Here is a 13,085-nt window from a genome sequence, read left to right as displayed (position 1 = left end):
TATATATATATATAATAAAATTTAAAAAATATATGAGACATAATTAAGTTGAATATCCGTTTCCTTCATCTCCATTCACCAGACATAGGCGTCTCTTCTCTTGGATGATATTAAGGAAAAAAAGATTGATTCTAGTTACTTAAATCTATCTATACGCATCAATTGTCTTGCAAAACTACGAGTGTTTGAACTTTTGTAACTATGGAAACTGTATTAATAATTATTTTCCCAATGAATAAAAAGTTCGATAGCTATATACTCAAAGTTAACCTCAACGTTTATTTTATCATCTAATTTGTTAAGAATATCAGTATTTTATCCCAAGTTAATAATATTTATTAAAAAGAATTACTATAGGCCAAATATTACATCATTTTAAAATATCAAACGACAAATTACGAAATTTCAACCAAATCTGTTGAATTATTCTCGAAAAATCTAATCATATAAAAATTGACAATTTCGAATCGATAACTCGGAAACTACTCGGACAATCTGGTTCAAATTTTATTTCATTTCTTCATTTAAAATCGCTTACTTTAAGTAGAGTAAAAATTTGCATACCTTAAAATTCAATATTGTCTAACAAATGACTCTTATTGAATAATAAATAATTTTTAAACATTGATTTTTACATTGGATTATCTTTGAATAAATTAATTTTATTCATCATCATCATCATAGTTGACCAATCAGCCCAATGTGGGCCAATGCCTTCCTCTGTAGATTTCTCCATAATGACTTCCGATTTATCGTTGATCTTCAATTCTTTTCATTAATTGCAAGAAAATCAAACTCCACTGAGTCAGCCCATCTCAACCGCGACCTTCCCCGCTTTCTTGTCCCAGTGGGTTTAAGCAGCAGCATATTTCTATTGTATTGTCATCACTCATTCGAATCACGTGGGCCATCCAATTCATTCTCGGGTTGCTTATAAATCTTGTACAGTTCAAAGTTAAATCTCTTTCTCCAGTTATTGTTTTCATTTACACCACTAAATATACTCCACAAAATCTTTCTCTCAAATATTGTGATACGATTTTCCTCCTGTTTTGTAATTTCATTACTGTGTGTAAAAACTTTTCGAAAATTTTCAATTCACTAAAAATTTTCTTGAGGTAAATGGAAACAAAAATCGAAATCAACATTAAGGGGTCAAAACTTTCCATCGCTCTTTTTTCCTAAACTAAAAAAATAACTTTAAATTTAAAAGCTTCTTTTTAATGGTTTAGATTTTTATAAACAAATTATTGAAATTCCACATGGTAATTCCTTTTCTGGCGCTTTTGCTAATATTTTTTGCATTCTTTTGAAGCTAAATTTCTTGAGTATAATGAATTTAAGGCCTTTAGATATATTGATGATTTGATTTTGTTGAATTGTGATAATTTTAATTTCATTTATAGTATTTATCCTAAAGATTTGGTTTTGAAAAAAACTAATGAGAATTGCTTAAATGTTGAATATTTAGATTTTAAAATTGATATTGTTGATAAAATAATCAAAATTGGTGTTTTTAATAAAAGGAAAGCTTTTAAATTTACAGTTATTTTTTTCGGCAACTTTAATACTAATCTGTGTAATAAAATTTTTAAAAATTTAGTTTTTTCATTATTGGTCAGGATTAAAAATATTTGCAATAACACTGAAAGTTTTCAGGTGGCTGTGAATAATTTTTCGAATAATTTGAGTAATAATGATTTTCCTTTTAACGTTTGTAATGTTAATTTTTTGATTAAGAAAATGATTGAAGAATACTAGATTTTTACTTCTATTAACAGGGCGCAATTCAAGTCTTAACTGAGCAGCCCCTGTTAAGCATTATATTAATTTGTTACGTAATCTTCTCTTTTACTTCTCCTCTTTTCAATCTGCTCATTTTAATAGAGGGCGTTGCTTTCTTTTGTTNAGAAAATGATTGAAGAATACTAGATTTTTACTTCTTTTAACAGGGCGCAATTCAAGTCTTAACTGAGCAGCCCCTGTTAAGCATTATATTAATTTGTTACGTAATCTTCTCTTTTACTTCTCTTTTTTTCAATCTGCTCATTTTAATAGAGGGCGTTGTTTTCGTTTGTTTTAAGTGTTTCCTTTGCATATAGTTTGCTTGTGAAATCGCTGTTTGACCGGTTTAATTTGAGTTTTTATTTTCTCAAGTTTTTGTTTGAATTTCTTTTCTGAATTGGTTTTATGTATTTCACGTATTTTTTCCTGGACTTATACAAAACCTTCGGGGTACCGAGAGAGTTACTTTTGGCATTTAATTTTGCCTCTCTCTCAATAGAAAAGGTTTTGTTTTATGGCTTCCGAGGCCGGTACCCCCTGAAGACGTCGGCTTCGGTAGTCATATTTTTAATTCTTTCGTTTTCTTTATTGCTATATTTATTCTTTCTTTTGAAAATTCTGCTGCTCTTAAGCGGGTTTCTTTCAAAGAATGTTTTGTCAATTTAGAATTAACTATTTTGTATTCTTTTACTGTTATTATTTTGGTTATTATTACTGTGTAATATACAGCTAACTTCTAGAAGAAAATTTTTTGCGTTATAGCTAAATTTGCGGTTTGGCATTAATGGATTTACCTATTAATTTGGTGTAGTGAAGCATAGTCAAGTTACACAATGCGAAAAAAAAGCATGGTAAAAACTGCTAGAATATCGTAAAAATTACCTTTCTTCTGGGTTTAAGGGAGCACCAAAAAGCTCAGTAATTTTTACCAATGAACGTTGGTAATGATTTTGGTAAAATTTAAAGTAAAATAGGGTTTTATAATGTGTCATAAAATTTGATAACTGTAGTAAAATTTGATAATTTTATTATCATACTTCAGAGCATGGTCTAAAAACCATTTATTCAGTTAAATTTACTGTTCAGTTTTGCATTTTTCTCTAAATGTGTGGTAATTAAAATATATGCATTGTAATTTGCTATAAGTTTGTATTTTTACTTCAATCATAGTTTGAATTGCAAATTTCATATATATTTCCATAAAAGAAATCAATATAAGTTTGATTTAAAAAATAGCTGTAGTAATTATAGATCGAACACTAAATTCATACACATATCAACGTTTTCATGTTTCTCTTTTGTCTACTGAAATAATTATAATTATAGTATAGACGTAGACCCTTACGTACGAGTTATTTTTTTTAATTTCTTTAAAAATATGAATTATAATGCTTTTAAAATTCTGCTTTGAAACATTGATTTTATAAAATGGTTTGCTTATATAGGATTGTCACGATCTGGGCAATTTATTTAAAGTAGTATTAAAATATATATGTTTTAAAATATTCGTATCTACCAAAATTTAAAAAAAATATATATGAGTGTAAAATGTTTTTGCTACTCTTTGATGTCTCAGAACACTTTTTAATTTTTTTCCAGGTAATAGCAATTCAATTATAAGCTTTTTAAATTATCAAACAAAGCTACGCAAAATGTCAATTTCATAAATTAATACATATAAATATTAAAAGCATTGAAAATATGTCACAATTTACAGTTTTTATTTATTCTCTTAATAAAAAATATTACATAAATAACACTATGAAATAAGTAATATTTTCGCATAAATAAATCTATGATATAACTTTCTCAAGTTTTACATAAATAACAATGTGATATAACTAATGTTTTTACACAAATGACACTATGATATAACAAATGTTTTCATAAGTAATACTTCAATAAAACATTGCTTTTACTTAAATAACATAATGATATAACAAATGTTTTTACATAAAAAGCACTGTGATATAACAAATGTTTTTACATAAAAAGCACTGTGATATAACTAATGTTTTCATTAGTAACGCTATTCTATTACAATGTATTTACTTAAATAACACTATGATATAACTAATGTTTTCATAAGTAATACTTTGGTAAAACATTGTTTTTACATAAATAACATAATGATATAACAAATGTTTTTACTTAAAAAGCGCTATGATAAAACTAATGCTTATACATAAATAGCAATGCACATAAACTATGATGTTATGCTGAAACTTTCTTCACAACATGTTTTAAATATGAGAAACTTCAAGTGGTTCAGATAATTAATAATTATTTTTTATTATTCTATATAATAATAAAATATAAATATAGCACTGTCACTCACGAATAGTCTGGCAATCTTTCTGAAATTTTCATTCGGTTTCAAAGCGAATGGAAGCATGTAAGAATTTCTTAACTACCAAAGTAGTATAAAATTTCAAAATTATGTAATAAGTTATACATGACGATGAAATATGACAATTTCTAGGAAAAATTGCAGAATAATTTTAAGTTCATATAACTTAATTCCATTGCTAATAGCTTAAATATCAAATACATTTAAAAATTTAATTTATAATTAAATAATTTACTAAAAGAAAGCCTTATTATTATCATTTTTTTTTAAAAAAAGAAGTTAACATTTCTAACTGTATACATGTAGTTTAATCTTATTCCTCAGCTTTGCAGATACAAAAAGCCTTTGAGTTAAATGAAAAAAATATGGGGCGGAATACTTTTAATGCATTTAAGATTTATAAAAAAAATATAAATTTAACTGTTTCAAAACTGTAAACCAATTATTTCTGAAAGATAGCGGCAGCAGTTTTTCTTGTTTTAATAACTGAAATATTATGATGATGAATTTAAAAGAAATTGTTGCACCTTTGTGCTTTTCATACATATAAATTGGTTTGTTCAGTTCTACCTTGTAGAAAATAACTGATAGTAAAGTTTATTTTATAAGAAATTGTATTCAGACTAACATTTATTTCCTTATTATAAAAATATACTCAATATAAAATATATTCATTAAATATATCATTTCTTCTATACTTCACATTTTTGAAAGAATAAAAAAGAACATTAAAAAATCATGCTTTTTTAAGGAATAAAGCTAAGAAAAAAACATTAGAAAATCGTGTTTTTTTAAGGAAAAAGTGAGACATATTATAAAATCTATTTTAAAAAAAATAAGTGTGTTTGGATGCATTATCATTTTCAACCAGCATATATTAATATGCTGGTTGAAAATTATAATGTTTGAACATTAGTGGAATAAACATTTATTTGTATCGGCACAGTAAAACAAAATGTATAAGTTATTAACAAATGAAATATTAAAATTGAAAGCAAATCAATACTCGGGAATATTTTTCTATAATATCCTAACAAAAAACTATATATTTATTACATATGTCTCATCAAAAAATGTCATAAATGTTAAAAGTTAAAATGGGCATTTAATTAATTTTGACACTATTGAACTCTAAATAAAAGTAATTTTCTTTATTTTAATAACCCTATCATTAATAGAACAAGTAATAATAGCAATAAACTAATGAAATTGAAAGAAATAATAATTTTCTATCGCTTAAATAGACATTTCATTAATAGATTTAGCAAATATATCAGTATATTATTGAATTCTAAATAAGAGTAATTTTCATTCCTGTAAATAGATATAATTACTAGATTTTGTAACTATGTATGTAAGTTATTGAAATCTAAATAAACCCATCAATGATAGCCTATACCTGTCAATTACCTATTTTAGTTTCATAATGTTTTTTTTAATAAAAAAAATGAGTTACAACAATAAGTTAAGCTAATAAATCTTTAAAAGATAGACTCAATGAGTTGAATGGTCAATAATATATAGCACTACAATATCAGAAAGTATAACGTAAATAGAATTGGATCTACCACTAACGAAAACCTTTCTGTTATCAAACATTTGCTTATTTTAATTCATATAGTTTTATTAGCATAGAAATGAATTAAAGTATAAGTTAAATAAGCCTTTAAATTATAGGTTCGATAATTTAAATGATTGATCATTTATAGAACTAAAATATCAGAAAATATAACGTTAATAGGATTAGATCTTCCACTAACAAAAGCCTTTCTGGTTATCAAACATTTGCTAATTTAAATTCATATAGTTTTATTAATCGAAAAATGAGTTGGACTATAAATTAAACAAATAAATCTTGAAATGATAGGTTCAATAATTTAAATGATCTATCATTTGTAAAACTACAATAACAGAAAATTGGATCTACTATCAACGGAAGCCAAATAACATCATATTTTTAATTCATTATGTTTTTTCTTAGAAAAATCCGTAACAACCTAAATTAAACTAATAATTATATAGGTTATAGATTCAGTGATCTAAATTATTTATCTTTAACAGAATTTGTAACACTATCATAAGTAGAGACAATCATGTTATATGAAATTGCCAAACAGCATATTATAACAGTTTATTTCATAAAAAAATAGGTAAAAATATAAATTGAACAAATAATCATTATAATAATAAGTTCAAGCTCAATAAAAAAACGAAAAATCTTTATTGAAAGGAAAAATTAGGAAATAGGAACAAATATCAATTAAAAATTACTTCAAAAATAAATATGTAAATCAACATAAATTACCATCATTATTATTCGATGAAGTCAAAATAAATTTGTACAGTTTAATCAAATAAAAATAAGAAAAAAATTGCAATTGAAATTCATAACAATTCAAGAAAAGTAAAAAAATGATGCAATTTGAAACATTATATTACATAAAGAATGAATACATAACTATATGTTAAATTTATGTGTCACCCTTTTTAATAATGAAAAACATCAATACCAAGTGAAACATAACTAAGAGATACATGTAAACTGGCTAAAAACAATGAAAAAATGCTTAGTTCAATTCAAATGAAAATAGGATTAGGAAGCATAAATATAAATCAAAATACAATTTTTACTTCAAAAATTACTCTTGATACACCTTTTAAAATAATAATTCAAATACAATTTCATGCAACAAACATAAATGTACAAAATCACTTACAATACTTCTGCAACCACATCCCATATACCCAATATCTTCCAGGAATGTTTAGTATAAAAATAAAGTTTGCAATGGCGGGTTTAATCGTAGCTTTTTAAAACAAAACTTCAACCACTAATGTGCGAAGAATTATATATATCTATTTTAAGTACCATTTAATGGAAACAATAAGAAAAACAAACATCAGTTAAGCCTTTCTGCGTTTTTATGAATGGGATTCGTAATCATCCATCAAAACTTATCACGAAACTCATTATCTAAATTTGATTTAATGTTTTCTGGAAAAAAATAAATGAATTAACACTTTACGACTTTCTCTTTTTTCTTTTTTAACAGCGTATTTGTTGAACAAAAATTTATCTTTTAAGATAAGTCATTTTAACTTAACTGCTTTTACATCGTAAACATTAACGGCTAACTCAGTTAAGCCTAGCCCGTCTAAATTCTGAAGAAATGACTGACGACGGAAGATAAAAATCTTACAACCGCTTAGTGATAAGGAGATTGAAAAATACATTTGCTGCCGCTACATGAATCGAAAACTCAAAATATTAGCTTTTTTATACATGAAATTCTTGAATAATTAACTGTAAGGCAACATAGGATTAAAAATATTTATTTGTTTTTCTTTAAATTATTGACAACTGAATCTTTATGTCCGAAACGATTATAATTTTGAAGCAAAAAACAACAACATTACTGTATCCAATGACAGTTACAGAAAAAAGTTGAAAATAGTATAAAAATTGATGTGGATATTCAATGAATAAAATAACAACTAACACACATAATCCCAGTATGAATTTCAATTATTCTAATAAATTTTTTATAACAAAAATCGTTACATTTTGTTCATAAATTAATTTTTATGCGATTAAAAATATCAAAATAACAAATAACATAGCAAAAATATTTATACTAAAACTTTCGTTTTAGATAATATTAAAGAGCATTTAATTTTTGCTTTAAAAATTGAAACGAAAACATAGTAATAAATAATATAGCAAAAATCATTATTTAACTAAAAGCAATTTTTTATGTAATGCATAACATTTATTCTTTGCTTTCGAAATTTAAACCTAACTCGTTAGCGCCAAGCGTTCTCGTATGTTGACAGTTATGACAGTTTCTATCAAAAGGGGGAAAATACCACAATTATTTTATTATTAGTTTTTATTTTGAAGAAACAAACCTTTACATCGACAGCAAATGTATCAGAAATATAAATAGATAAATTATTTATAGTAGTATACTAACTTTGATCAGAAATCATGAATGCGAATCTTTACTAAATTTAAGTGATGGCTAATGTAGGAAAGCATTTTATTTAAACATCAGTGTGCTAACAATTATTTCATATGATAGTATCTTTCGCATCATTGCTTCACAAAAATATTGCTATTCATGACTTAAATTATCCATAATATCATAACTATTTACTTCAAAACATGAAATAAAATTTTTAAAAGTGTCATTTATGGCAAATTTTGAAATAGTATCTGTGGGAGGGGACATTCCTTTACCTAAAACCCAAGAATTCAAAATACATATTTACCCGAGTCTCTTCAACATTATTTGTATATTTAGTTAAAACTTTATTGCAATTAAAATTCAAATGAATTTCAGCTATGTCAAAACTTTCCAGAATTAAGCATTAAGCAACTCTGATTAAGCTTTTAGTACTAAAACAAATGCCGACAAATAAAAATCATTTGTGCGAAAAAAGTATGGTCAAAACGAGGAGAAAATGATTAAATTTACCGCATCCCTGGCACTATGGGAACACCAAAAAGCCCGGAAAGCACTTTATTAATAATTTTGGTTATATTAATCATAAAATATAGTGTTATAATATGTAAAAAAAATTAATAAACATGACTAAATTTTGTAATTTTATCGTGATATCTTAGAGTTTGATATAAAAACTATTTATTCGGTTAAATTTACTTTTCTTTTCTTACAAAATATGTTGTAATAAGAAATATAATTTCAAAATTTCCGGTAAATCGTCACCGTATGAATCGAAAAATTAATATATGAATGGTTTATAAATACAGATATTTTGGCTTTATTACCGAAATTATGGAATTTTCTTACCAAAAATATCATAACTATACAGCACGTTAATTTTAAGAGAAATTTTCTTTCCTGTTTATACATCATTTGTACTATGGCATGTTTTACATACCCGTATAAAATATTGCTATTTTCCTTCAATCTGCAATTTTTTCATTTGCCTTTAAGAATGTAGCAAAATTTTCATTTTAGCATTTGAATTTTTACCGCTACAAACAAAAACCTTATCTGAATGAGCAATTGTTTGGTAGCCAGGGAAATGTCTAATTAATTCTAGCTCATAAAACAGTTAGTTCCCAGCATTATAGTCTTAGGAAGTTTCTTTTTTCTCACGAAAAGATAAATGGCAAAAACAGAATTACTTCATTATCAGCGTTTATATAAAATGAATGAAACAGTCCTACGCACCGTAATGCATTAATGTATTTATGATTCGAACTGTAACCTCTTTGTGAAAATAAATAGTTTAAATTATTTTCTTAAGATCAGCTAACAGAATCTTAACTTTTTCTTATAATTCATTGTCTCTAATTTTGTCAAGCTTATAAACTAATTTGTGCCTAGCGTCTTCTTAAAAGACTGTAAAAAATTGACAAATTTCTCATTATTCGTATTTATTTTGCATAAACAAAGTAGTTCCATCAACGACAATATATTAATAATATAAATATTTATATTTGACTCTGTAATCATGAAAGTTGTAATTCCAAGTCTTCCATTTTTTTAAATTCGTCATTTTCGGTTATTTTTTGTTAACGAACTTAAAATTTTCGGTTTTTGAGATACATTAAATTAAATTTTTCTGAAAAACCTCTCACTGAGAATGAGGTACTCAGGGTTCCGAAAGGTCGGCCAAAAATAAGGGTAGTAAACTAATAATCAAAATACTTTCTAAGTTTGGAACTACCTAAATTTACATAAATTTCTTGGCTCGCTTATCAGATTTATTTTTATATGTAAAGATTTTCTGAACTATTGTGGTGGTCTGGTACATATTTGGATAAATTTTAAAAAGCAAGAAACATCTTTTAGGATGCAGATTTTGTTATGACTTTAAACTATTTGGCTGACGTTCGGAAGACCTGGAAACTTTAATAACAGCCACCTAATCTCTCAAAAACACATAAAATTAAAAGAAAAACATTCAGGCATGCTTGGTTTTTATACAGCTTTTAAATTGCATGAAATATACAAAATGGTAACTGAGATTTTGGAAAAAAGCATTAAATTTGGATGAAGTGATAATTTTGTTTATAGGAATTTCTTCGTTGAAGAGCCTGTCCAACATTGAAACTTAACATATTTCATGTTTACGAACGCTTTATTTTTTTAGTGTGCCTTTTCGTATATCAGCTAAGCACTTTTAACAAGTAACCAAATGCTTTTAAAAACAAACCTGTTTTTGAAATAATCGAATTCTAGTTCTTGCTAATGGCTTTAAAGGTTTATAAGCCTCAATTGAGCACACAAGCCTGCAAATGTATATTGTATCAATAAAACCAATAAGAAAGTAAAAAGTAATAGTTTTAAATATTAGGAATTATTTTCTGATAAAAAAGAGAGATTTTTAATCCCTTTGAGTTCGCTGAAAAAGAAATATGTTGAAGTAGTATTTTCAATGATTTTATTTTTTCAAAATAATTATAAACTAAATGTGTCTTAGTTTAAATTTTGAATAACTTTTTACTCTACTTTTTTTTCCTCCAAATTTTATACGAGCTATAAATGGTGCTTTTAAGATAACACATTCGATTTCATTTTGCATTACTCATTTTATTAGGATTTATTTCTATTTAAATTTAATACACTTTTAGACAAATTCTGTAAGAATAGTCTATGTACACTCTAATACAAAATGTTAGAAATTATAAGATGAATAGAAATTCAAAATAAAACCTCAGGCCTGATTTATTTTAAACTCTAAATCAAATAATATTATTTTTCAAATGCAATTATGTTTTCTAAAAATGAGGAGTATTGTAAAAAGAATGCCGAACCATGCAAATATGTAATGCCGAATGCGAATATGTAAGACATAGCAAGTATAGCTTTTTTTTTAAAAAATAATAATAATTAAAGAACAAAATTTCAAGATGAATTATTTTCAAGCTCTTAGTGGCTCACCAACATAATCAAAATGATAGCAAATTTTATATCATGAAATGTACTATTTCTTTTTAGAAAGTTATAAAATGTATTTCTTCACAATGATTTGACAACATAGTAAGCATTTTACTTAAACAACAGACATAAGACTTGACTTGACAACACCTTACTTAAATTTATGTGACTGCTAATTGAAGTAGTTTTTCATTGATGTTAATGGCGAGTTTATTATTATTTGAATGATTTTGACGGACTGCTGGAAGACCTGCTATCTATTTCAAATTCTAGTCAAATAGTTTTTTTTTTCATGGACAATAATGTTAAATTAATAGTGTTGTAAAAAGATTATAGAATAAAAATGTATGAATAAAATATTGTAAGCATAACTAGATTGAAACAATATTTTCTTTAAAAAAATACAGTATTGTTATTTTATTATCAATATTTCAAAATAATTAGAAAGCAAAGCTTTAAGCCGTATTTGAGCTAAATTGTATTCTAATCACATAATATTCTATTCATAGGCATATATACAATTGTTATATAAGTATTTTGAACCCAATATGGAGTAAAAAAACGAAACAAAAAAATTATCTGCATAAGCATTCTAACAATAGCAGTTAGTTATAAATTGTTTTTCTGATAAGAATACAAATTTATCATGCTCGATTTTTTTTCTTTTGATAAAACAAAACATTAGAAAATTTAATTAAAATTAAAAAAACTGCATCTAAAGCATTATTGAAGTGATAATGAAAATTTTGACTCCACGCCAACCAAATATACATCATAAATCTTCTGTAGTTTAAACGCACGAAAAACTCACATTAGTAGAAATGCCTTTTGAGTGGGCGCGTCTTGAAGGATGGTTCATAACTGTCAATCAAATATCGAGCCTCGCCTACTATTGATAACCACGCCTTCTCGTCTTCCTCTGCCTCCTGGTGGTTTTCTCCAAAAACCATAGTATCGATCGTTGCCGATAGGTGGCACTAGGAAAATGTTGCAGATTAAGCCTGCATCTGTGTCTAAATATATTTTGCAGTAGGAAATAACAATGCATTTTACAGGTCAAAAAAATTATAAAATTAGGTGAAATAAAAATTATTGTTTATCTCAAAATATTCATATCACCTCCAAATAATATGAGACACAATTATATTTCCCTCATTTTTCGTTTTCAAACAACACCACCGCTTACGGGGAATCGTATTTGAGATAATAAAATAACTCATAAAACTTTATTTCAAAGCCTGAAAAAGTATAACAAAGAAAAATAACTACATCAAAATTTTTCTGAATAGCTTTTTTTTGAATATTTTCTACTTTAAAGATGAATTTATGTGAACATTGTTTTTGTTTTATTTCAACATGCCGGGATTAGGTCACGTGGCAAAGATTTCAGCGGAAAATTCAAATATGGTATTGTCGTTTTATTAAGTAGCTAACTGCCTTTCGCTTTTTTATGAAGTCTCAATAATTATTGTTTTCAATCACTTATTTAGTTTACAAAACTCTTTTTTGCCCCTTCTGAGCTGTTATAATTTTTCAGAGGATTTTATTGTATGCAAGTACTTGAAAACCAATTTGTTGAAATCTATAAGCTAGAAAAGAAAAAAATTAATCATATAGAGTTGCACTTTCAAATTTTTGAGTTTTTTCGGGAATTATTTTTCCAACAGCTGTGGACTGAAGCAGAAATATTCAAAACAATCAGAATTCTTTCAAAACTTTAATAAAAGCTAAGCACATGATCATTTTCTATCAGAACTTCTTTTTGGATAATTCTTCGTAATTCACTTTTCACTTGTTTAAATTAAAGTGTGGATAAATTTGTCTTAATTTATATGATTGTATTAATATATTACCATTTCTACGAAAAATATTTTCTACGACTATAGAACTTCTGTACTAGTTGAAGGAGATAAGAATGAGATCAATTAATAATCTATTCGATTTTCTAATGCTTATTATTTTTATGAATATACCTAATTATACTTAAGCAATTAACAATTTAAAGCTCTTATTGAGTGAAATATATATATATATAT

The 13,085-nt window shown here is 25.7% G+C and overlaps 2 long non-coding RNA genes across 7 annotated transcripts in view; one reads left to right on the top strand and one right to left on the bottom strand.

Moving 5' to 3' along the window:
• LOC107447505 (uncharacterized) overlaps positions 1-13,085 on the top strand; it is a 278,517-nt gene that overhangs the window by 121,216 nt on the left and 144,216 nt on the right. The gene's annotated exons all lie outside the window — the stretch shown is intronic.
• Positions 1-13,085, bottom strand: part of LOC107447506 (uncharacterized) — an 89,610-nt gene that overhangs the window by 18,853 nt on the left and 57,672 nt on the right. The window contains exon 1 of one of the 3 annotated variants that reach the window (XR_001584540.3): positions 6,853-8,692. The exons of the other annotated variants lie outside the window; for them this stretch is intronic. This is a non-coding gene — a long non-coding RNA (uncharacterized lncRNA). Of the gene's footprint in view, positions 1-6,852; positions 8,693-13,085 lie in introns of those variants that run through there. 3 annotated transcript variants of the gene reach the window in all.

The sequence above is a fragment of the Parasteatoda tepidariorum genome, chromosome X2 (assembly GCF_043381705.1).
Source record: "Parasteatoda tepidariorum isolate YZ-2023 chromosome X2, CAS_Ptep_4.0, whole genome shotgun sequence".
In the NCBI taxonomy this organism is placed as follows: domain Eukaryota; kingdom Metazoa; phylum Arthropoda; class Arachnida; order Araneae; family Theridiidae; genus Parasteatoda; species Parasteatoda tepidariorum.
This window is presented reverse-complemented; position numbering and strand designations above follow the sequence as displayed.